The sequence below is a fragment of the Talpa occidentalis genome, unplaced genomic scaffold, assembly GCF_014898055.3.
Source record: "Talpa occidentalis isolate TD23 unplaced genomic scaffold, MPIMG_talOcc4v2.1, whole genome shotgun sequence".
Classification (NCBI taxonomy): domain Eukaryota; kingdom Metazoa; phylum Chordata; class Mammalia; order Eulipotyphla; family Talpidae; genus Talpa; species Talpa occidentalis.
Window position 1 is genome coordinate 111,269,763 of NW_026555331.1, and position 26,985 is coordinate 111,296,747.

Genomic DNA, 26,985 nt, shown 5'->3' on the forward strand with positions numbered 1-26,985 from the left:
AGGGAACACTTGCACAGTGTTAGTGGGAATGTACATCCCCAATGGAAAACAGCATGAAGTATGTTAAAAATAGATCCACCTTATGATCCAGCAGTCCCCTTCTAAGTATCTACCAAAAGAATGCAAAAACACTAATTCAAAGATATATGTACACTCCTATGTTCGGTACAGCACTATTTACAATAGCCAACCTATGGAAATCACTAAGTACCCAACAACAGAGGAGTGAATTAAGATGTGGTATATATACACAATGAATACTACTCAGCTATAAGAAAAGATGAAATCTTGCCATTTGCAACAACATAGATGGAACTGGAGGGGATAATAATAAGCAACATAAATCAAGAGAAGGAAAATATTGTGTGATTTCACCCATATGTGGAAAATAGAGATGCTAAACAAAGAAACAGAAAGCTGAACAAAACAAACCCTAGAAATTTGACTGTAAAACTGAAGCTACACAGTGGTAGGGTGGGAATTGGGAACAAAAGGATCCAACGAAATGTAGTAGAGGGTTATTGGTGCTTTGATGTTGGTTATTGCAGTACAGTATAATGTAAAGAGGTATGAACCCAAACCCCAAGTATTATATGTATAACAAGTATTATATTATAACAATGTTAGAAAACTATTGTTCCCTTAATAAAAATACTATAATAATAAAAATGTCTGTGATATGGTTTTCAGAATCAATTTTAAAGACTAAAAAATTATAACATCCACCCTCAGTTTCTTAGTATACACTGATTAACTGTAACTACAAAAATTGCATAAAAAATGGTCTGTATTTTGAAAGACATGGGAAGAGTGGAGACTTGATTATGGGCACAAGAACTGCCCCACAAGCAGGAAAGTGATACATGCTATAACAAAGAAAAAGGGCCACTTAAGCAATGGGGTTAATATTAACAGGCAAAATGTGTTGATATTTTATTAGGAATACTTTAATGAAATTTTAAGAGGTAATGTGAAAGGAAATAAAATGTTAGCATTTTATATGATCTCAATTCATGTTAGATTTAATAATTTTGTTTATTCTGATTATGTTCAGGGTATCTAGGAGATCTATAAAATACATATTATGCAATATTTTACAGAACGTTATGATTCCAAGATTGGCGATCGTTTTATCCATTCCAAGTAGCATGCATGCGTACAGTAACTCACAAGAAGATAGCACTTTGTAGCAATCTCCAATTTCTGATACTTCTGCCATCTTCACTGAAAACCTGCTGAAAAAATTCAATTTCCACTACCTATAAATGTGAAACAGACAAGCTTCTTTGGTTCAAACATGTTTTCAACCATTCATACACATATTAGCATATGTATTGCATTTCATGTCTGAGCAGTAATGCTGCTGCTTACAAACAATAGAGCTGAGCACATTCCATCACCCAGGGAACAGATTTCTGAGTAGCTTATCACTTAGCTTCCTCACAATACTCATATCTCCCTGTTAGCAATGTCAAAAAACAGTTGCAACTCACCTCCGAAGATAAAAACTGGACATTAAAGTGAATATGAGAAAATGCCTTCTGTGACCAAAGGACAAGTACCCAGACACAATAAGAAGAAACAAAGAGCTGACACATTTATAGGAAAAAAAAAAAAAAACCTATCCAAACTAGAAGTGGCAGAGGATACTGTAAAGACCCAGACTATATAGATTTGGGTGAAATCCATCCCAACCACCTTTCAGTAAGTTGATTTCTCTACCTCACTTTCTTCATTTTTGATAACCGATAAAATTCAGGAGCAAACAATGACTTCTGGGTACATAATTATACAGATTTAAGAATTTCAAGCATATGCCTAAGCCTAGAATCAAAACTTCAGCAATCAAGATACCTATACACCCTCCCCTGCAGACTCACTGCCCAGCTATTTGCCCAAGAATTAACAAAGAATCATCACTAACTGTCCACTGGCAGGACCTGCCCCAACTAACTTGTGAGTGGATGTTCAAGAGGGAACTAGCTTAATTCCACTCTCAGATAGACTCTCTTCCTTCGTCTCTCATAATTTTGACTGGATCACTCTGCACAGAATTGAGCAGCGCTCAATTCTAGGGAACACCATTATCACCACAGGCCATGTGAATGGGGCAGCCTCCACTAGGGCAGTGCCTGACCATACATGGTGGGCTATTCTTTCTGAGAGAGATGTTCTGCTCACCACCTTAGCTGAAAGAGAAGCCCTAAACTCTCATGTTTCATTCCATGGAAACCATTGAAATGTAGCATAGACCTTAACCTTCACTGGGAACCAATGAATCAAAATACATTTAGTGAACATTGGTGTTTAGAGAGGAACAAACGAAATGAAAAAGCACAATCTTACTTGGAAAGAATTCACAATTTATAATAGTCTTGACTCCCTCAATAATATTTCAGGAAGATTTCAGGTTGAATAAGATTTGTGGAGTCATTCTTACACTTTGGAAGAAAGGTGATTTATAAACACAAGCTATTTTTATTGACTATAGATCCCTAGCCAATTCTTTATGAGGGCAGTGTACCCACAGGAAAGAAATACAGTGATTACAAAGCAACAACAGTTGCAGTTTCATCTAAGTGACTTTCTTGACAGGAGCACCAGGCAGGGTCACAGTGAGATAACTAATTCCAGGAGCAGCACGTTTAGAATTTCTTCTGCAGAAGCTCTTGATCAGACCACAAAGAAGCTAAAACAGAACCATGGTGCATTAGATGGTGTGCTGTTGCCTGTTAGGAACAAAACAGAATAACCCTACCACAGACTGGGGCTGCTTAATCTGTCAATTCTTAAATATGAAAGCAATGTGTCCTGTATTTGGTTCTTTACCAAGGATGTGACCCCTCTTGACCTTTGCAAAGGAAGGTGTTTGTAACTGGCAGATGGAATTGGCCAGCACCAAAACAGCTGATTTTGTGTTTGTGTTGGTGGATGCAAGGTGGTGGGAGGCTAAGGGGAGAAGCATAATGATATACTCAGGGTCAGAACCCTGGAGTCCAGTGTGTGGAGTTGCAGTTTGCAGCTGAAGTCCTGATTTCCACTTGTTATCTGAACCTTCTAGCCATGTGACCTTACACCAGTCACTGGACCTGTGCATGGGTTCTCTCATTAGTAAAATGGAGAGTAAGAAAGTTAAATGTTAAAGTAAGAAAGTTAAATGAGTTAACAGACACAAAAATACTTAGCAAAATGTCTAGCACATGGCAAGTACTCACAAATATTACTATTATATTTTCAGTATGTTAGGTATAATATAGAGAAGAAAAGAAGGGGGGTGTTTCATACATGATTGTTGTATAAACTATAACACTTCTTTTGTTGATGGGGATCTGGCATGCAGCCTGGGTCTTGTAATGTCCAGAGGCAGAGGGAAAGGGCTCTGGACCACTCTGAGACAGGTTTTCTTCCACATTTCCAGTTCACTGTTTCTATCTTCAAGCACCCGACACGGCTACTCAGAGGAAGAATGTGCTAACCCACTCCTTTGATTTCAGACCTGTGGAACCTCCCCTATAGCCTAAGCATTACTATTAGTACTATCCCTACTGCCTCCACTTCCCATTTCAACCAATATAGGTTGTTGATACCAATAAAAAAAATGAACTGAAACAAACATATAACAAGACAACATGAATTATGGTTATTTTAAAGGGAATTATATTAGTAAGAGCAAGTTTTACATTATCCCTTGCATACATTTCTTAGTGAGTTTTGCATCCTGGTTCTGATTTAAAATTAAGTTCAATGATATTACAGCATAGATTTGTCATATTTCTGGAAAAAAATAAATTTTAACAACCATTTATGCAAACGTGGATTTAAGAAATGTAGATTTAAGAGTATGAAGAGAAAGGAAATGAAGTGTTAAAGATTCACTGTCACAGTGACCTCCACAAGGCACAGCTTGCTCTTTATAGAATAGATGTGCCACCATCTGTTACTTGAGGTAGAAAGTGGTAAAAACCACTTGGAATAGAAATCAAGTCTCCCAATGCCACAAGGTTTTCATGAAATAATCCACAAGAGAGATTCTTTTATGACCTTTATTCTTTACAAGGCCTTCAATATGACTCCTTTCAGATGCCTACAAAATACAGATGCTCAAGTCACCTCAGAAACACTACCCTCAATCCAGCAAGTTCAGTGCACCATTGGAAGAGAGGCTAATCTAAACTTCCACTGAACACAACATGTGCACACACATGTCCACAAAGAGCTGACCTCTGTGTCCATTGGTAAGGACACTTCTCTTCACAAAGCTGTATCTTGAAACTGAGTTTGGTACAGAGTTGGTACTGCCAGTTTTGCTAGTTAATGATCTCTTCATTGGGCTTTTTCCACTATAAAACATTTTCTTTTAAATTTGGGAATCAGCATCAACTTCCCATTGTGTCAAGTAAAACCACTTAAAAATTCCACTACCAATACCACCAACATTTAAGGGCCAATATATTTCTAACGCAAAAATGAAAGCAGGACAGTAGTAAGAAAAAGTAAGTTCTTCAGAGTCACAAAAGACAGATGGCAACTTTACAATGACACCCATAATCACAAGTGCACAAAACACATTATATTTTATATTAGAGGCCACTGGCTTCTGAACAGTGAAAATTCTGTCCCAGGGCAGTAGGTTATTCAATTCAGAGTCTCTTGGACACCCTTACACTAGATCTCCAACATCTTCACTTTCTTTGACTCAATGGGACGTGTGTCATTTAAATGTGAAATTCTCCAGGATCTATCACTCCAGGCAAAGCAACAGAGGTATAAAATTTGTTATAAATCTCACTCTCCTGTGATGGAGTTTTCAGCTGGTTTACCACACTTTCATTGAAGATTATAACATCCACTTTAAAAATCTGATAGGTGGGAGCCCAGAGCAGCTGCTCGCTCCTTCTGCCCCAAAGCAGTCTTATGCTGCCCTTACTTTCCTGCTAATGTAGGAGGACACACTGTTCAGATGGGGATGTGAAGAAAGGAAGGAAATGGAATCCTGACACAGTTTCATCAGACTAATCAGCTAAACAACTTCCAGGTTCCTCAAAAGCTAACCTCCTACTGGGATGTGATATGATCTCTCCTTAGAAGATTCTCAATAAAAAAACACTTGGATTTGCTCCCCAGGATCAGGACAGTCTCTGGGTATTGAGTATGCTCTGAATACACCTCTAGAAAACAAAGAAGTTCCAGATCCCCATGCAAGAATATTAGAATGAAGGACTCTTCAAAAACTATGAACTAATGTGAGCTTCAGGCCAATATGTCTGTCAGCTCTTTTCATATGGAACACCATAAAAGCCATACAACTTATCCTTGCTGAAAATTAATGGTATGTGTGTCACACTTCTAGTACAATAGTAAAAAATGTTGTATGACCTATTAATTAGCTGTTTATTTTACTATTTCATTGTGTGGCAGAAGTCATTTTGATGTTTTACTGTTTTTCACTACTGCCATCAATAATATCTCACAGAGCCAAAACATGATTCACTATTATGTTAATAATTAGGAATTATTTCTAACTGGGAAAGAGATTAAGCCTTTAACTCCCACTTAAGGAAATGTGGCTTTGAAGCCATATGAAGGAGGCCCTCGACAGCACAGCTTAATTCTAGGCAGGTTTCTTTTTTTTTTTCCGTTATCCTTTTCCACTCGCTCAAGTTTCCCCACATGAGACCTCCTGGCACCAGAGCAATAATGATAACAATGCCTTTCATTTTCTCATTAGTTCCCAATGGCTCCAAATTACCAATATGAGCTGGAAATGGAGGAAAAACAGATGAATAATAAATAAATGATTTGCCCAAGGGCAAGCACAGATTTACACCTTGACTAAAAAACACTTCAGAGATTTTTGAGACAACATTGCAGGAAGAAAAAATATGGAGGCAAGGAAAGATACCTATAAGGAAAAAATGTGCATTAGGCACCTACTATGGATTAGGTCCCTGTTAGGGTCTTTCATCTCTGTGATCTCTTTTGACCTTCACGACAGAGCTGTGAGAAGGGACTCATGAACCCTGCTTTTAAAGGGTGTGCAGAAGGGATTATGTAAGCACTTGCCTGAAGTTACTTTTGGCTTTGCCAAAAGAGGCAAAGCCAGGATAAAACCATCTAACTGGAGCTGAGAAAGCAACACAAATGTCCTTTAGAGACGCATACCTCCATTCCTTTTGTCTAGTCTGAGTCTGCAAAATTCTAGATGAACCAAAATATAAAACTTTCAGTCAATAATTCTTTTGAGTTTTAATGCCTATATTACTAATTTTAATATATTTATTAAATCTTTAAACCAAGTAAATAAATTTGTCAAAAATTTGGGTTAAAGTCCCAAGTGACTTGACGCTGACCCAATAAAGTGAAGAAGCAGGTCAATGACCGGTTTTGATTTTCCAAATTTGTTTATCATTTTATGCCTTGTGTTTTGGGGGAACCTGCCATAACATCAGGTTTGTTTTAGAACAAAACATTTATCTTTAGTTTGCACTGACTAATAGAACAGAGAACTCAGAGAACCAGAAATGGAATAATAGGTCTGGAGGTCAGTTTGCATGGAAATCAAATAAGATAACAACTTTCAGGAACTAAGGATCAGAAAGGAAGTCTTAAATGGTGCTAAAGACAATTAGGTCCGCCATCTAATGTTTATTACTAGGAGATATTTACAGAGACATTGCTGCCCTCAAAATACTAGGTGCAGTCAAAAATTGTAGATTTCCTTTATGGAAAAAGACATGTTCTAAAAAGAAAGCTCATTTCTTTCCTAATACAGCAAGCCTAATAAATGGTTGAAGAAAGTGACGGGTTGCGCAGAACTCAGTCCCTTGGGGGTAGCACTTATTAATCCAGTTTTCTCTCGCCTTCCTTCTATTGTTCCCTCTCTTTGCCCTCCCTTCCTTGCTTTCTTGCCACTATATACAGAAAAAAATACCATGCTGCTAGACAGATATAGAATAGGGAAATAAATCAGACAGTGGTCTTCAGGGAGGACACATGTAAGCAGCCAATGAATGCAACTATTTAGTAATGGGATAACATAAGGAGGATGAACTGTCTGCTGCATGTTATAATGGGCATGAATTATTTTAAAACAAGAAAAGAAAAGGAATATTAGAATAAGTACATTAAAAGACATAAATACTCATAGGACTTTCTCTGTGGCTGAAACATCTAAATTCATCTCCAAACTTAAGTTTCTACATTCTAATACTTTATAGTCACAATTTTATTCTTTTAAATATCTAATATTTGATAACTAATATCCTCCCAAGTATTAGAGTCTTTATCCAATAGAATGGAAAATCATAATGAAAGGCAACTTGTGACTATCTACAAACATAAGCCTGGCCCAGGTTGTTTCTTTCTACGAGAAGGTGTTCAGCATTCAACCTGCAGCATCCTAGTTGACACAGCAGCATCCTGTAATTACCCCAAAGGCCATTTGATTTGATAATATATTCACCACCATGTATAATTTACATAATGTTTTACAATTATCCATTAATATGCAAATGTTAGGCTAAAGATTATGTGGCCTAGAAATGTGATGCAAGTACTTCCCTGAATCACACTCTGTGTGCATATAGCTATCTAACCCAAAGCCCTTTCAATTTTAGCAAAGCAAAATTGAATGACTCATTGTGATCAAGGTGAGATGTGAATGAGCACAACTTATCACAGTGCACAAATCCTGGTTAAGTTCAATAAATAATTATTCAGTTTGGGGCATGAGGCTGGGTCCCCAGGATATGAAGATGAACAACATTTTTCTCTCTTTCTCTGAGAGAGAGCCTCCATGATGTTAGAATGCCTGTCAAAACTAGCACCCACCAATGGCAGGAAGTAAAGGTTAGACACATGCATTCTGTGGACATGTAATTACCATGAAAATAACTCTCCAGGGGAATATTATGACACACTAGTCAGATAAACAAGCTGTGAATAAAATCCCTCTTCCTCCTTCAACAGCCCTCTAAAAAGGAGAAAGGAAATGAAACTGGGAAAGGGAATATACCAATGACATTATGGAATCATTGTTGAGGTGGTACATGTACTAAAGCCAGAAAATTCACTTACTGTTCCCATAGCAACTTAACTTGCCTCCTGGACCCATAAAATTAAGTTATGAAAATTAATCCCACTTAGAACACAAGGAAACACTGCCCCTAAGCAGGAGAACCCACCATTAGGTCAGGTTTCACACTAACAGAGCAGTAAACTCTCCTCAAGATGAGGTCAATGGAAAACAGCATCAGTAAGGCTTTCCTTCCACTGGCACCAGGTGCCCATGTGATAGTCTAGTGCATGCCATCCCAGAGAATCCAGAGCAATCAAAGAATCAACAGACACCCTTTTTCCAACATACAAAGGCATGAGATGTGATTTTATTTCATCTACAAAGTGAGAAAAAGAACCACAATTTGCACACTGTACCTTAATATTAGTTATGAATGCCAATTCTCTCGAGGTTTCAATAAAAATTCAAGAAAGAAAAGGGGGTAGGAATCTCAAACTTATGCGAAGGTCCAGGTTTCAAGTCTTCTGTGAGTCTTATTAATCAGACTGTTGATCTTGATTCCCAGACATCTATTTGTTTTATCCAAGGAAACATGAACATTGTGTTTTAGATCTATGAGTAGCTTTTCGGTGAATAGCTAAACTTTGACTGATATTACTCCAATTAGAATTTCTTTATTAAGCCAGCACTTATTTTCAGGTTCAATAAGGAATATAAATCTTGAGAAGAGATATTAATCAAAGGTACTAAACTAAGTTTAAAGAATTATATGGTATACATATTCATTCCCCCTCTGATGAACACAACAAATTAATAAAGTGAACTGCAAAATTTGTCTACTAATATCAGCAATAACCAAAGGTCATTCAAAGATATTAAATAACATGCTATTTAATTTAAAATATTTTAGAACCAGGACCACAGGTTTTCCCTTCATCACAACTTCTTCCTTCATCTTAGACTACTTTTAGATCCACGTCTTACTCTTGACCTCATCACCAATGACTCTTGCTCCCACTCCATGTCAATTATTCCCTTACCCTGTCAACCCTGAACTGAGAGTACTGAGAAAATGCACTATCATTGGAATTGATAAATTCCAATTCAACAGTTTCCTCTCAGTTACTTCAAGTACTCCAATTGATAAAGCCACTCAACTTTGTCATGTCCAACCAGCCCCCTTCCACCTCTATATCTTATTTCTTCCTTCCAAACTCCATGGTCCATGATTACAATCATGCTTTCTTTCAAAGTTTCTTAACTCACTTGAACTTCCATTCTTCAATCCCACCACTTTGTTATAACCTTGACCATGGAGGAGCCTTACAAGAGCAGCTGAAGTGACTGAAGGTTTACAAATGCACTGGCTGGTTTCACCACACATTTATGACCCAAATCATCAAGCGGCCCTTGGCACTGCCTGGGCATCTTCTTACATTGCTTTAGTCAGTCTACTCTCCCATGTGCCACGACATTATTCATACATTTTCTACTTTCTTTAAGCAACTTCATGAGTTCCCCTCACTTGAAGAGGATTGTTACATTCTTCAGGGAGTAAACAAAAGCCATGAGCAGGGATCCATGTCTACTTCCTGCCATGGACTCTTCATGTTCTCTGGAATGTAGTACAGAGTGCAGAGACTATATAAGAGGACTAAAGCATTAGATAATTGGTTTCAAATCTTGGATCCCTGATGCAACTGCTGTTATATCTCTAGAAAACTACTTTATCTCACTGTGCTTCAGATTCCTTATCTATGAAGACATAATGGCATTACTGCTTCAGCATGTAGCTGTTATAGGAGACAATCCTGATAAAACACATAGAGGAGTGTTTTACACACATCAGGCACTCAGAAATGCTAGCTTTGATAATTACTGCTGTCCTAATAAACTTTGGTTCTCTCTTCTTATACCCTTTTTTTTTACATCCTATTAAAATAGAGGTCATATTCCTCCTTTTATTTTGTTTTTTTAAAGATTTATTTATGCATACAAGAACTGGGGTACAGGCCAGAGGTGTGGGGGATGAGAGGGTTCACCAGAGACAGAGTGGGGAACAGAGAAGGTAGATCTACTGAAATACACTGCTGAGGGGAGCAATGTGTGGACATGAGAGGTCTGCTGCTCCATGTGGGCAGCTCCTTGGCAGAGCTACCCACTTGTTCTAGCTTGTGCTACAGTGACTGTGGATAGCTTCACAGTGCTGTGCTTAACTCCTTGAGCCACCAGGGAGGCCCTTCTCCTCCTTTTAAAAGCCAATTTCCCTATAAGTTTGTGGGTCCTATTTTGTCTCTCCTCAGAAACCAGGCTCTCTCAGCATCTCCTCTCTATCCCACTCTGTGGAACCTGTTCATTTGTCTATCAGATTATGGTGGTAAATGTTTAATCTTTAGTTCTTGGTACTAATGGTGGGTGCATACTGTGTTTTCCAGTTTCTGAGGTGTAAATACTCCTACTATGGTCAATTTTTAGCTGCAACTGTTTAACAATTGGATATCAAAGTTGTTGAAAATCTAGTATTTGACTCTCACACACAATAATGTATGCTATAATTTCTCTCTTCTTTAAACAATCAAAACACCATCACAAACAAAAACAAAGCAAAAAGCCTCCTAAGATTCCAACATCCTCTCTAAGACCAAACTTGGTGGCTGCCCTCTGACTAGGTTCTTCCAGGAACCTAGTCACACCATCGGCTGTGTCTCCATCCTGATCTCTCATGCACCCTTCAACGTTGCATTCTATTTCTACTCTTCATGGAAACTGCTCTGCCTAAGGCCTCCAAAGTCCTATAAACACATTTTGATTCATTTCAGACATGACTATTAGCAGTATTGTCGGTGCCTCTGTGTCTTCTGCTTCTGTCTTGTGCCCTCCAGTTGCTCCTTCTCCTGATCCCCCTCTTCCTCTCTGATACTCTTAAATGAAGATTTTCAACAGGTCTTCACCCTGGATGCCCAGTAATGTTGCTCCAAATTTTCTTGAGAAAATTCTAGGCAATGCCAGACTTTAACACTGACTCATATGGCAATGGCTCTCAACTTATTGTATCCAGGATATAATAATAATAATAATAATAATAATAATAATGCTCTCTGATGTGAGTATGTATCCATTTTGATAGTGAAAATACTATAATCCTAGTTGACTGGAGGCACAAAATAAGAAAAGGAAAGTTACCTACCTGAACAGCATTCAGGCTAACTGAGAAAAGGGACAGCTTGAAGACAACCAGAAAGTTGGATAAATAATCAGAGCCAAATCTGTAGGGCACTGAACTTTGAGGTTACCACTGGGTGTGGCACATCCGTGAATGAAAGCATATTTGCCTGGGTGCAGGACCAGCTCTTCTGAAACTATTTAGCAATTTGAGGGCAATGGCAAGAACTAGGTAAAATGGGATCTCTCTTGGCATGAAGTAACACACCAGCTACAATGAAGGGCTCCTGGCTGCAGAGACTTGGGACCTTAGCACCCAGCACCCAGGCCTTTTGGTGTCATTTTCTTAAGAAGACATTGTAACTTCATGCCGGTGAAACTCAGTGCCACACAGAGCTACTGATACTGAGAAAACTGGACTCAGAGGCCCAGTTTCAAGTAGAACAAAAATAATTTTACAAAAAATAAAGAAACTGGAGAGCAACATGTTTGTGATTTGCTTTAATCTTTAAAAATCCACTTGTATTAGTCAGTTAAGAAAACAAGTAGGTTACAATAACTTGCAAGAATGTTTTCAAATATTGGGCCAAGGTGCTAATAAAAAGGACTGGGGAAAATTTCCCTATATTTTAGGGCAGAAACAACTTTGTACAAGTTGTATTTATGACCAAACTGTCAGAATTTACAAGATGCCATAAAAGTCAGAATCCATATAGTCTACAGAAATGCATTCATTCATTCTTAGGTAAAGTTCTTATTTGTGTCACTGATTACTGAGGGGGAGCAGGCAGCTTAAACACTCAACTGCAGGTATAATACCTTGGAAATATATGTTTTGATCAAATGGAGCTAAGGTTCCCCATCGATCAAAAAGGAAGTGAACATGAGAAAGATCATCCAGGCCGCACATATGTGCTAAGCATCTTACAACTTTCCAAAGGCCTTTTGGATCCTGGGGTTCAAAGATGAGCAAGGTTTCTAGACATACATGTACTGACAAAGCAAAGTATATTAGCAATGGCTATTAGGGTGATATTTATTTTCTTTTTTATATTTTCTTTTCTAATTTTTCTATTCTATATAGCATTCTGTTTTACCATCTGAAAAAAGAAAGAGAAGTTTTGCTTGAGAAAAATGTTAAAAGGGAAATAATTTCAGAAATGACTTCAGACTGTTAAATATTGAAACATCTTTGCTTCTCTCCAAGTAATCTCTATTAACTTGAGAATTAAAAAATTAACAAACCAGAAATAGAAACTGTTATTCTGAAACAGCTTGAAAACCCATCATTTTTTTAAAACAGATTATTCCTCTGTTACTAAAACTATGCAGCTTAAAAACTTTCCTGGAAATGATGGTTATGTGTTCTTGAAGACATTTCTTGGATTGGAGTCGTTCACAAACCTCAGAAGGACAAGTATGAAATATGGACTGTGGGCCGGTTATTCTCATTTATAAATAAAACAGGTCAACCTCTGCATAATGTTATGAGAATCCCAAATTCAGAATAATGGAGGAACTGAGAACACCTGCATTTGAGTATTAGAGACAAAATGCTGGACCAAGAGAATGGAGAAGACCAAGTGGTGATAAGGGGCACTTCCACTGCACTGCGGGGGACAGCATGTGGTCACCTATTGCATTTTGACAACATATGAAGATTCACATACCTCATCCCTTGGCAAGCTCAGCCCTAAATTAAGGTTTTGTCAGTATGGGCTGTCGAGGTACAACTGTCCCTCTAAGTAAAGTATATAATGTGTATGTAAGAGTGATGCTCTTAATATGTAATACTAAAGAGACATCCTTGAACTTGCTCTCACACTCAGCCACAAGTCTGGTACTTTACTCATTATTAGTAACAAATTATTTGTGACCACAAATGTGTAATAATGGCACAGGAAATGTGTAATAATGGCACAGGTGAAAGCCAGTGTATGTGCCATTTGCATTCAACATCAATTCTCAGACTGTAGCCACACTGTCTTCCAGTTGCAGTTGTCATATACCCACAAGGCCCACTACACTAAGGCATGCAGATTTTAACATTTGTCTGAGGAAAACATAAACAAGAAAATAAAAGTTATAATAATCTCAGATTAAAGCAATATTGATAGAATACGGCACTACTCTTCATAACTTTCCTGATGGAATGAAACTCAGGACTCAGAGGGGAAGGTGATACTTACTAAAAAAATGACTATCTTGTGAGGTCCCTAGAGAAATAATCTTTAGGAGATCTGGGCTCCTCATGCACATATTATTTAGTAATAATTCTGCCCCTTCAGTCATCAGAAGTTGTCCCAAATTATATGAAGTCTATTAGTCTGGTACAAATTAATTATAACACAGCAGCAGCTTGAATTTAAACAACAATTCTGCCTCTAAAATATAAATCTGTTAATGACTTCATTTGGAAATTATTTATGGGTCACTTGTCCCTAGAGGTCTGGTTCTCTTCATCTAAGCGACTAGACTGTACCAGAACAGACCCTCCCAAGACATCCTGTTCTACCTCCACTGTCACAGTGGCTGTCTCCAAATAGTAGAAACAACTCCCTTCCAGTTCCGCACTGCCCAGAACAGTGAGACTTACTGATTTTACCTTTTACGCCTTTATACGGACAAGCCTTGCCTGTGGGGACAGCATCTAACTAGGGAGAACAGGAATGCATATAAAAGCTTCAGTTACCTTGCAGTCTGTTGCTAAAATTGATCTGTTTCAAGGAAAAAGAATCTGTTTCTAGATCCAAACCACTGGAATTACAAAGTCAGCCTTCAATCAGAAGGATAAAGAAAATATAAATTCAATTCCAACATTTCCCGGCCCCTACACCTATGAGACAGGATAAAAATCCTGAACCAGAATCCAGAACAAAGAAGATGCAGAAACTGTAATGATGGATTGAAGAAATTCCTTGGGAGAGATGTTCTCAACCATGTCTTAGTACAACAAAGAAAGTTGAACTTATAATAAGTGCTACAATTTTTAAAGTCTCACATCTCATAACATTTCTCAAACATTTATTTCATAACAAACATTTTTAAGTCAATCTTGGGGAATATTATTCAAAAGAAACCCATCTGCAATTTTATACTAAAAGTTAATGTGAAAATGGGTCTCAGATTTAATAATCAACTTTGCTAGAATATTTCTACTTACACTGTTAAAATTATGAACTGGAAGAATTTTGGAACTTAATTATGGGTTATATTCTATTTTGCTCCATTTCACCAGCATTAAGTCGAAAATTTTCTTATGTGAAGTTAGTCCTATTTCACCATTTTTAACTTTGAGAATATGAGTTAATTTGTGAGCTCATTCTGCATATTTATATCCAAACCCTAGATTTGCTTGGAAATGTGAATTTTATCAGTTGTCAAAGAGAATTCAACATGGGGTGGTGAGATGGGGGAAAAATCAAATTACATTCACACAAAACTTAAGCTGGCTTCCATCTGCTAAACTTTAAGCTTTAAATAAATGCAAGTTTCTTTTCTTCACCTCATCCGATTAGACATGGAAGATATTTCTCTGGGGGGAGGGAAGGTAGTGAGAAGACAGCAATATAAAGAGGTAAAAGAGAGGAAACTGCAAATGAATCACTTTAAATCCTCATTGTCATACCTTCAAGGTACCATTTGACAGAAAAAGGCCATGCTGCTAAGTAACTTCACTCTGCAGTCCTTCCAAAGCCTTCTGCGTCTTGTGGAAATATGATTAAGAGGATATGATAGGCTGAGAAAAACTCCTATGATGATACACTCTTCTTTCATTATTTATTTTTTTTAAAGTCTATAGTAGAAAGCTAAGACCTAAAAAAGGACTGACTTTCCTAGCAACATGTTCAGTTCAATTAAAGACCCACTGCTTTTTATTTTTTAAAGATTTATTTTATTTATACAAGAGCCAGGGTGCAGGCCAGATGCACGGGAGGGTGAGAGGATTCACCAGAGACAAAGCAGGGAACAGAACAGGCAGACTATGAAATACACCCAACAGGAGAGGTCTGGCTTGCCATGTGGGTTGCTCCGAGGCCAGCGGGTATCAAACCGGCAATGCAGAGGCTGCAGACAGCTTCACAGCACTGCGCTCAACCACCTGCGCCACCAGGGAGGCCCAAATACCCACTGTTTTTTGACCCCTATTGACATCTATGAATGTTGTGGGCCTGTGTGTTATATTCAGATTGTGTATTTAAGTACTGAATTTAGATTTTATATATATATGGAAATAAATATATAAAGAGCAATGATTAGCAAGTAAGGTGGGTTGACTCTCATGTTGTCATCTATGAATCCTTGTTTTCTTAAAGAAGGATTTCTAATTTGGTTCTGACCATGACTTACTTCCAGTTAAAAATGATGTGATTAAATACGCTGCTAAGGGCAGCAATGGGCAAGACAGGAAAGGTCTGCTGCACCATATGTGGGTTAGCACCTATTCTGCTCCCACTCTGGTGAATTCTCTCACCCCTTGCACCTCTGGTCTATACCCAGTTCTTCTACAACATAAATAAATATTAAAAAAATAAAGATTATGTGATGAATTTCAGAATGATGGGCACCAATTTTGCTTTGTTGTCATGGAGGTGTCCTCCCCTGTTCTGTGGAAATATCATCCCTAGATTAAGCAAAATCTGGTAATTCATTTGAACAGAAAACCCTGACATCTATTTTCTATACTGTGATATTCCTTCCTATATGATGCTCAAAGCAATGGTGTGAGTGTGTGTGTGTGTGTGCATATGCACGCACACGTACACACAGGAGTGGGAGGGTGTGGTTCACTCTCATCAACAATAGTTGTATAATCCTAAAAAATTGGACAAGATTACCAGAGGGTTATGGCAATCATGTTAATTTTAACTCCACCTCTTCCCTCGTGATTGAGAACGCTGCTGAATGAGAACTACTGGTCAAAGGCAAAACAAACACTAAGAGAAAACTTTTGAGAGAGCTGTAAAAAGCTCATATCCTGATTCTGATACTAATTATATGACTTGAAACATTTATCAAAACTGAAGAACTCTACCCCTGAAAAGGGTGAATCTTACTGTCCAACTTGAATTTCAATAAACCTGACTTAAAAGGAAAAGTGTAAAAAGCAAAACAAACCTAAGTTCACATGGCAGTAAAACAATGCAAAACAAACTGTCTAGTTCTCAAAACACTATATTGAATGAAAGAAGCCAGACACAAAAGGATACATACTGTTCCATTCCATTTATATCATTCATCCCTCCCACCTACAAACATACTTTACACACCCTATACTCCTCACCACACTCCCAATCCTGGAAAAAAAAAAAAAAGGTCTATTTTTCCCAAACGTGGCCTCATGCTCTCAAGAAGAAACTAGACAGGGATGCCACAACTGTACTACAGTCTAGAGTGGGACTATTGTTATAAAAAAAAAATCAATTTTGGATGGTTGATTCAACTCTCCAAAAGAGAACTTCAGGGAATTTTATTTAACTTGCACTCTTTCAAAGTGAATGTTCATCTCATTTGATGGCACATATTAAATTTAGTACTCCCCTCCCAAAATGTAATTTGCCTCCAAAATTTAAGTAAATTTAGCAAATAAAGAAGACAATGGTATTATCTTCCTTTACTTGATATAATTTTTAAAAAGCTCACCCTACTGTATATTCTGTATTAGTATTAGCCAAGAAGATCATTTCCCAGGTCCTTCAATTTTTCCAAAAGACTAAAATAAACAAATTACCTGCAGGTAAACTGAAAGTCATTTGCACTCACATTTAAAACATCATCTGATGTCAGACATTATTCTGGAATATCATCCAACTATTAAAAATAGTGAGCTCTATGACATCACAAACACACACACACATACACACACACACTACTTTAGCATATGCAATGGAAAAGAACTAAGATAGCCAATCAAACCAAGATTACTATTGGAAGCTGGACTCATGAAGAAACAAGTTAAAGATGGAGAGGGGCAATCTCCTTTATTTTAAATCTCCCATAAAATTTAAAGTGCTTTATAGTATGTGCTACTGTCCTAGTAAAAGTATTAAACAAAAAGAATGCAAAATCTTAAAAAATTAAATACTACCCAAACTACCCAGGGGAAGAGTGTTCCTCAAAGTGTTCCTGGAAGTATTTAAAAGGAGACTTTTTGAAGGGCCTCCTGTGAAAATAGGTCTCAGGTCCACACAAATTACTGAATAAATATCAATATATAGCTTTTCCATCTTAATACTTTCATGACAGTTTAAAATATCTAAGTAAAACCTTCACTCTATAAATGTTCACGTTAGAATGATCCATTCTACGGTTGTACAGTTGACTCCTGAATAATACTGGAATTAAGGGGGTTAATCTCCCAGGCAGTCAAAACCCTGTATAACACTTTTGACTGTCCTTATGACAGCCACTAACAGCCTGCCATTGACTGAAAGCCTTACTGATAAAATAGTCCATTAACACATATTGGGTGTGTTGTGTGCACTACATCCTGTATTCTTTCAATAAAGTAAGCTAGAGACCAGAAGATGTTAAGAACATCAAAAGGAAGAGGAAATATATTACAGTACTGCTCTGTATTAGTCAACACCATAAGTTTACATCATCTGTTATAAGAAAAACTGTGCCTAAGTGAATCCATGCAGTTCAAACTTGTGTTGTTCAAGGATCAACTGTATTTCAAAGAGTCAACTTTCCAGTTCCTAATCAAACCCATGTACCACCTGATGAGGTCACTGGTTTCTCTTATTTATTCAAATGAAGGCACGTGCAATTCTGATGTATTTAGAGTAAAACCAATCATTTTGATAAATGAAGTACAAATGGTCAATACATGTCAAAAATGTTTCACATTTCTCATAAAATAGTCATTTTGAACTCTCAAGTTAGTGATGAAGTTTCTTATCTGCAGCTGTTTTCTTTATGACAATACTTAGTGTGGTGAAACAGGTACACTCTCACTTGTCAGAGGATTGGAAATATGTATCCAGAACTTAAGGGCATATATGACTAGCAACTCCACTTCTAGGAATTTATTCTAAGTAAAAGATTAAAGATAAATCCAAGATTTATCTTACAAGGATAATCATCCTAGAGATGTTTACCGTAGTAAAAAATTGGAAAAGCTTTCACATATAAAAATAGACATCAGCTACATCAATTATGATATAGCTACACAGTGGAATGATATCTAGTCATTACAGAATATATCCTGGAAAGATATTTTAAGATATAAAAGGATATAACTGATGTGACTATTTTGAGTGAAAAGAAAAACAGGCTTATGAACCGCAGAGTTAGTATGAACCCACATTTTTTACATATGTAGGTCTATAAAAACATATGTAATATACAGATAAAGTGTCGATAAAAACACAGATACAGTAGAAGAAAGGAGATGCCCCACAGCACCTTCAGCTGTTGTCTCAGGATGGCAGTATTGTGAGTGGTTTTACTTTTCTTCTATAAATATCTTTCCATCTACTAAATTTCAACAGTGTGTACTTATTTACTATTAATGTATTGATCTTGTAATCTTAAAGTAAGAGACAGAGAGAGAGAGAGAATGAGAGAGATTATGATGTTGGTTTCCTGTGAACATCTTCCCCCTTCCCCTCAAAGTTTAGGTTTTATTGTTACTCAATTTTGTTTCGCTACTTTCTAAAACATAGTGTCTAAATAAGCATAAACTATTCATTTTTCAATAAAGAAATAACAGAGAAAAGTCAAGGGAAATTAGTATGTGGTAATTTATTTTGAAAAATAAAAACATACTGGTGCTCTCTAAAACTTTCAATACTAAGAAAAGAAATCATAAAATAAAATATGTGATATCACTTTTGTCCTTAAACTGATAGAATGCTACAGGTTAATAGTATCTCAATTAAAAAATGCATTTGTCTAAATAGTGATATAATAAAAGGGTCACTACGGGAAAAATAGCCTTTTTTGTGTTGTAGTTCATTTCTAAAGAGCTGTTTGGTAAACAGCTTAAAATGATACATGGAGGTTTTGTTATACTCCTTAATAGTTCTGCTCATTTGGTTGCTGGATACTAAAATATAAGTTAACAAGGAGGACAACAATAATTCCTCAATTGACTTTTAGATTATCTCCATCAGCTCAACATAATCCCAGTATTTAGAACAAGGTCAGGGACATCACAGATGCTCAACAGATATTTGCCTACTAATTCTGTAAGTGGGTTTCTCAGGAGGAAGATAAGATGAAGACCAGAATCATATTTTCTTTGCTAGCATATTTGAGCAGTGTTCTCAAATATGGTAGGTGCATGTAGGGTAAAGAAAATGTCAGGCTTTTCTGCCCTCCCGCCATCAGGATAGATGATGGATCCTTGAGGTCCTGAATGCATGCCTGATGGTGGGCACCTGGAATAGGGTGTGGGCATAGGTAGATGGGATTCACCTGGGCTAAGACTGTGCTTTTAAGGGCGGCGTCACGGGGACGCCGGGAGAAGCCGAGGAGAAGCCAAGAAGCCGAGAAAGAAGTAGCAGAAGCCAAGAGAGAAGCAGAGAACGCCAGAGAGCCCAGATAGAGTGAAGACTTGCTGGGGGCTGGGAGGCCTGCCAGCCTCCCAGGCCCGCCAGGCTGCCATATGCCTGGTGAACCCCAATAAAAGACCTGCAAAACCACTGAGGACTCCGATTCCTCCTTCACCCGGTCTGCATGGGATCAGAAAACCTGCACTGTGTCCATTCCTGCCCCTTACAGTGCATAATAGAATTAGTCTGGAGAGTCCCAAAAGGTTTTGTGGCAATAACCTGGAACATGGAAGCTGGGCTGATATTCATTAGATCAAAAGTAGCTGAGAGAGAAAGTGCTAAGAAAGTAAGGCACAAATAAGGTAATTTGACTTGTTTAGGGAGCTGCAAATAGGCTCTGTCTAAATAAAATGCATGCTGGTTGTGATATTTTTTGAGTTTTATAGAAAATAACATGAGAAATAAAGAAGACAAGGCCAGATTAGGGAGCCTTAGAAGACATGAAGCAGCAGGGGGTTTTCCACTGTCTTTGGCTTGAGTGGGAGTGAATGACTATTCAATGATTTTCTTACTAGTCTGGACCTTGAAATTGCTTCCTCATGCCCCACTTATTCTCATTATTCTCATTCATTTTCCCTCAATTGTGTGTGAAGGGAGCCCAGGAGGAATGCAGGGTGTTTATCATTTAACCAGACATTAGTGTTTGGGCTTTAGATATAGGCTTTTATGTAAATAGCTGTTGATGGTTTAGAATACTGCCTTTCAGATACAACAGTGGCAAAACACTGAAATAAATAAAAAACACAAAGGTAGTTACTGTGCAGGTTTTCTGATCCCATGCAGACCGGGTAAAGGAGGAGTCAGAGTCCTCAGTGGTTTTGCAGGTCTTTTATTGGGGTTCACCAGGCATATGGCAGGCTGGGGGGCTGGGAGGTTGGCAGTCCTCCCAGCCCCCAGCAAATCTTCACTCTCTCTGGGCTCTCTGCTTCTGCTTTGCTTCTCTCTCGGCTTCTCTCCGGCTTCTCTTTCGACTTCTGCTGCTGGCACTGGCGTCCCCGTGATGCCGCCCTTAAAAAGCAGTCTTAGTGCAGGTGTACCCACTTCAGGTGCCCGCCATCAGGCATGCATTCAGGATCACAGGGTTCCCTCATCTATCCTGCTGGCGGGAGGGCAGAAAAGCCTGATTTTTTACCTTACCCTACAGTAGTTAAGGCTCCAGTCACATTTGACACAAAGGACTGACACTGTCCTTTCATTTAAAGACATATATTGTGGCTGCCTCTTATGTACACAGAGGAAATGTCACATATGCAATTCTCATTTTCTAATCTATAAAGAAACCTCCTTCAAGGAACATGTCTTGAATGGAGGGATGTCACTAGGAACCAGAAGCAGTACCTAAAGAAAAGATGTGAGTAGGAATCAGGCAGGAGATGTCTAAAGATGATGACCAGCCTCACCTACATTGCTGTGTTGCAGGTAACTCACCCATTAAGATAAACTGATGGAAAATAACACATTTGAATCAAGAAATGAGTAATGCATACACTGATGTGCAAACAAGCAACGCTCTATTGAGTAAGTAATTTCAAGGTGAATTGTCTTAGGAGAGAGCAGCAGGGGGGGGGCTTTTAAACTTCTTCAGCTGTGACCCATTTTGTACTGCCTTTCAGTAAATATACAAATGATGTAAAACTGATCCAAGGAAACACTTGTCTGTGCTACTTGTGAAAACACTCTAAAAATTATCTGATTCCATTTTTTAAAGCACTATTCAAAAATCACGAGTGATTTCATCATCCCTGATGAGTTACTATTTGCAATTATTTCAAGAGAGTAATCCATTTGAATGCCTTTTTCCTGATATTTTTTAAAATCCTATTTCTTGAGATAAAATGCCTATAACCACATCTCAGGAAATATTCAAAGTCAGATAGCAAATGACTCAAGGTCATGATTCAAAAGAATATATAAAAATGACAGAAATTATGGTATTATCTTAAGCATAAATATAGGAACTGTTGAAATAAGGAAAAATGGTTCAAAGAGCCGCTTCTGAACATCTCCCAGATATGACTGTGATGGCTACATTCTAAAACAGAAGCAAAATGGGTCAACAAGAGGTTTAGCTTTACTTATTTTTGTTTGTTTGTTTTTGACTTATCATAACCTAAAAACCCAACTCTTTAGCCAATCCAAATGGATCAACAAGTTGGCTATGATTCTGACTTTCTTCAAGAGCAGGACCTACAAAGAAATTGGAGCTCTATTTCCACATAAAGAGAATGAAGATTTTGGTTCTGTTGGTAACAATCTGGCAGCATCAGGACTTACCTGGCAGCTCCTGACCTCCATCTGAGTGATGGTAACACGTGCTGGACTATGGCTGCCTCACTCCCCAACATACCACATCAGCGTAGCAGAGGGAAAACCTCGGTGTAGGGTAAATGATGTCAGATTTTTCTGCCCTCCCACCATTAGGATACATGATGAATCCTGCAGTCTTGAATACATGCCTCATGGCAGACACCTGGAGTAGGGTGTGGGCATATGTAGGTGGGATATGCCTGGGCTAAGACTGGGCTTTATTTATTTGTTTGTTTATTTTTAACTTTTTGTATTTTAACATTTATCATTTTTTACATTTTTAGATAATATTTGCTTCCCCCACCCCCTCAGATTGAGTCCCCATAGAATTTCCTTCCCCAAGGCACCCGTGCACCATCACCACAGTCCCTTGTGCTCCTCCCTCTATCCTTCTCACACCTCTCCCTTCTCCTCCCCTGCAGTATGTCTCTGGTTTACAATTGTCTGTTTTTGCTTTGTTGTGTTTTGTACTGTTATTATTTTTTTTTACACTGATGTCTTATTTGGTTCCCCTATATTCCTGTTATAATTGAAACCATCCAATATTTTTCTTTTTCCTTCTGGCTTATTTCACTGAGCATAATTCCTTCTAGCTCCATTCACGTTGCTGTGAATGGCATGAGTTTATCTTTTTTGATTGCTGAATAATATTCCATTGTGTATATATACCACATCTTCTTGATCCAGTCATCTATTTTTGGGCATTTGGATTGTTTCCAGGTTTCATCTATTGTCAATAGTGCTGCAATAAACACAGGTGTACCACACTGAGATACCACCTTATACCAGTAAGAATGGCACATATCAAAAAAACAAGCAACAACAAATGCTGGCAAGGATGTGGTGAAAAAGGAACTCTCCTACATTGCTGGTGGGAAGGCAAACTGGTCCAACTACTGTGGAAAGATGTGTGGAGTTTCCTCAGTCTACTAAAAATGGAGCTACCATACGATCCGGCAATTCCACTACTAAGGATCTACCCAAAGGACACAAAAACAGTGATTCAAAAGAGCACCTGTAAGACTGGGCTTATAAAGACGGCATCACCGGGACGCCAGCAGTGTTAAAGAGAGATCAGAAAAGAACCAGCAAAGAAGCAGAGGCCGGGAGAGAATGCCGGAGAGCCCAGAAAGAGTGAAGACTTGCTGGGGGCTGGGAGGCCTGCCAGCTTCCCGGACCCCCAACACCCCTCTCTGCCGTGAACCTGGTAAACTCATTAAAAGCCTGAAAAAGCCCACCGAAGTTTCCGGCACTCTTCTTTACCCCGTCTGCTCCGATCATAGAGAACCTGCACTGTGCTCTTCCTACACTACACTTGGTCAGCCAGATTCCCAAAGCTGCCTCCATGGGGACAATAGTGTTACACAGGGCTACTGAGTTCTTTCTGTGTGTCCAACACTTTGATTACTCTGTTCATGTGGTTACAATCTTTAATAAGTTATAAAATATAAATTGAGGCACACAAAGGAAGAGGCTCACAAAGGCAAAAGTACCTAGGACCATGAAAGTCACAATGAGGTCGTGGCATAGATATATTTTATATCTCCATCTATAAATCTCTATCATATCTATGGCTATGAGGTATCTATCTTAATACTCCCTATATATAAAAATCACCCAAAATTCTGTCATTTCAATTCGATTTATTTCTCCAACCCCCATTTTTTTTTTGAAAGTTCAAAAAAAAGTATTAACTTTTGTATCTAACGCCACAGGATAACTCAATGGAGTGTAAATGTTCATGCCTTTCTAGGAGTATTTTTTTTTTAAGATTTATTTATTTATTTATACAAGCACTGGGTACAGTCAGAAGCGCGGGAGGGTGAGAGAATTCACCAGAGCCAGAGTGGGGAGTAGAGCAGGCAGAAGGACTGAAGTACACTGCTGAGGGGAACAGCAGGCGGCAGGAGAGGTCTACGTGCCATGTGGGACCCTCGCTGGAGGCCGGGGATCAAACCGGTGCTGCAGAGGGTGCGGGCAGCTTCGCAACCCAGCACTCAACCGCTGCACCACCGGGGAGGCCATCCAGGGGTATGTTTCATAAAATAATACAAAGCCTTAAAATTTCAGACCATTTGGCATAGAACTTCTACTCCTAAGAACTAATTCTCAGGAACTATTCAGATGGAGTACAAGGATGTTTGTCACTGTGCTATTACCACTAAAAATGGAAACATCCCTAAATATTCTGGGATAAGAGTCTGGTTAAATTAATGAGAGTTGATCCACACAATGAAATGTTAAGCAGTTAAGCAGCCATTAAATCATGATATAATTACATATTTATTGTTGTAGGAAGATATTTATAATATATTGCATGTAAAGAATAGAATGTTAAAAATAGTATAATTTCATCTCACATTAATGCCAGAGAAGTTGTGAAAAGATACATACTAATCTTTCTTGGTGGTAGAACAGTAGGTGATTATTAGTTTTGCTTTTCTGCACTGAAATTTTTTTAACAATGAGCATATACTACATTGAATTTAAAAATGCTGAAGTCATACTGTTTGATTCAGGATCTATTTGGTAGACATTTCTCAATGGAAATTATTAAAGATTTGTACAAAGATGTAGTGACAGAGTATAGGTCTCTCTTAATTTTTCCCTTTCTACTAAATCTTTCCCATAAGCACATAAATAGGCTATAATTTCTCCCACCATTAAAAAAAAAAAACTAAGCTGACTGTAACTTCCTGTCCAGTTTCCACCTCATTTTTCTGTTTTCTGTTAAGCAAAACGCCTTTCAAAAGACATCTGTATTTGATGTGCAAATCACGTAGTGTTTCGCCTATATTTCCTTCTATATATTTTATGGTTTCAGGTCTTATCTCTAGTTCTTTAATCCATTTTGAGTTGATTTTTGTGTATGGTGTGAGGTGGTGGTCAAGCTTCATTCTTTTGCATGTAGCGACCCAGTTTTCCCAGCACCATTTATTGAACAAACTTTCTTTGCTCCAATGCATATTCTTTGCTCCTTTGTCAAAGATTAGTTGACCATAAATCTGTGGGTTTATTTCTGGATTTTCTATTCGATTCCATTGGTCTGTATGTCTGTTCTTGTTCCAATACCATGCAGTTTTGATGATTATGGCTTTGTAGTATAGTTTGAAGTCTGGGAGTCTGATGCCTCCATTCCCTTCTTTTTTTTTCAGGAGAGCTTTGGCTATTCGGGGTTTTTGGTGATTCCATATGAATTTCATCAATAATTGTTCTATTTCTTTGAAGAATGCCATTGAGATTTTGATTGGAATAGCATTGAATCTGTATATTGCTTTTGGTAGGATGGCCATTTTAATAATGTTTATTCTTCCAATCCATGAGCAGGGGATGTCTCTCCATTTCTTTGTGTCTTCTTCTATTTCTTTTAACAGTGTTTTATAGTTTTCTTTGTATAGGTCCTTTACCTCTTTTGTTAGATTTATTCCCAAATATTTGATTATTTTGTTTCAATAACAAAAGGGATGGTCTTTTTGATTTCTTCTTCTTCAGATTTATTGTTTGTGTATAGGAAGGCTACTGACTTTTGCGTGTTGATTTTGTATCCTGCCACTTTACTGAACTGATTTATGAGTTGAATTAGCTTTTCTGTGGAGTTTTTGGGGTTCTCTATGTATAATATCATATCGTCTGCAAATAGTGATAGTTTGACTTCTTCTTTTCCTATTTGGATTCCTTGGATGTCTTTCTCTTGTCTTATTGCCCTGGCTAGTACTTCCAGTATTATATTGAAAAGCAATGGTGAGAGTGGACATCCTTGTCTTGTTCCAGATCTTAATGGAATTGCTTTCAGCTTTTCACCATTGAGAATGATACTGGCTGTTGACTTGTCATAGATGGCCTTTATGATGTTGAGGTATGTTCCTTGTATCCCCAGAATTTCAAGGGCTTTTATCATGAATGGGTGTTGCACTTTGTCGAAAGCTTTCTCAGCATCTATTGATATTATCATATGGTTTTTATATTTCTTTTTGTTGATGTGTTGGATAACGTTGATTGATTTTCGGATGTTAAACCATCCTTGTGCCCCTGGAATGAATCCAACTTGGTCGTGGTGAATTATCTTATGGATACATTGTTGGATTCTGATAGCTAAAATTTTATTGAGGATTTTTGCATCAGTGTTCATTAGGGAGATTGGCCTATAGTTTTCCTTTTTTGTGTTGTCCTTGTTCGGTTTTGGTATTAGTGTAATGTTGGCTTCATAAAACGTGTTTGGTATTGTCCCTTCCTTCTCAATTTTTTGGAAGAGTTTGTGAAGGATAGGCACTAATTCATCTCTGAATGTTTGGTAGAATTCATTTGTAAATCCATCAGGTCCTGGGCTTTTGTTTTTGGGGAGGTTTTTTATTACCATTTCAATTTCGCTAATTGTAATTGGTCTGTTTAGGTGTTCTATTTCTTCTTTATCTAGCTTTGGGTGATTGTAGAGTTGTAGGAATTTGTCCATCTCCTCTAGATTGTTAAACTTGTTTCCATATAACTGTTCATAGTAGTTACTGATTATTCTTTTGATTTCTGCTGTGTCCGTTGTGATTTCTCCTCTTTCATTGATGATCCTGTTTATTTGTGCTTTCTCCCTTTTTTCCTTTGTGAGCCTGGCTAGGGGTTTGTCTATTTTATTGATTTTTTCAAAAAACCAGCTCTTGGTTTCATTGATCTTTTGGATTGTTTTTTTAGTTTCAATTTCATTTATTTCTGCTTTGGTTTTTATTATTTCTTTTCTTCTACTGGTTTTGGAGACATCTTTACAGACACATCACCCAAAGCAGTGATAGTGAAGGCAAAGATAAACAGCTGGGACTACATCAAATTAAAGAGCTTTTGCACAGCAAAAGAGACAATAACAAAAACAAAGAGAAACCCCACCAACTGGGAGAACATTTTTGCACCCAACACTAATGATAAAGGACTGATCACAAAAATCTGCAAAGAGCT

The 26,985-nt window shown here is 37.8% G+C and overlaps 1 protein-coding gene and 1 non-coding gene across 6 annotated transcripts in view; one reads left to right on the plus strand and one right to left on the minus strand.

Moving 5' to 3' along the window:
* The window catches only part of ELMO1 (engulfment and cell motility 1), a 521,159-nt gene that overhangs the window by 201,350 nt on the left and 292,824 nt on the right, over positions 1-26,985 (minus strand). The gene's annotated exons all lie outside the window — the stretch shown is intronic.
* LOC119251862 (small nucleolar RNA SNORA57) lies at positions 3,310-3,451 on the plus strand. The gene has a single exon (XR_005126609.1). It is a non-coding gene; the product is annotated as a small nucleolar RNA SNORA57 (small nucleolar RNA).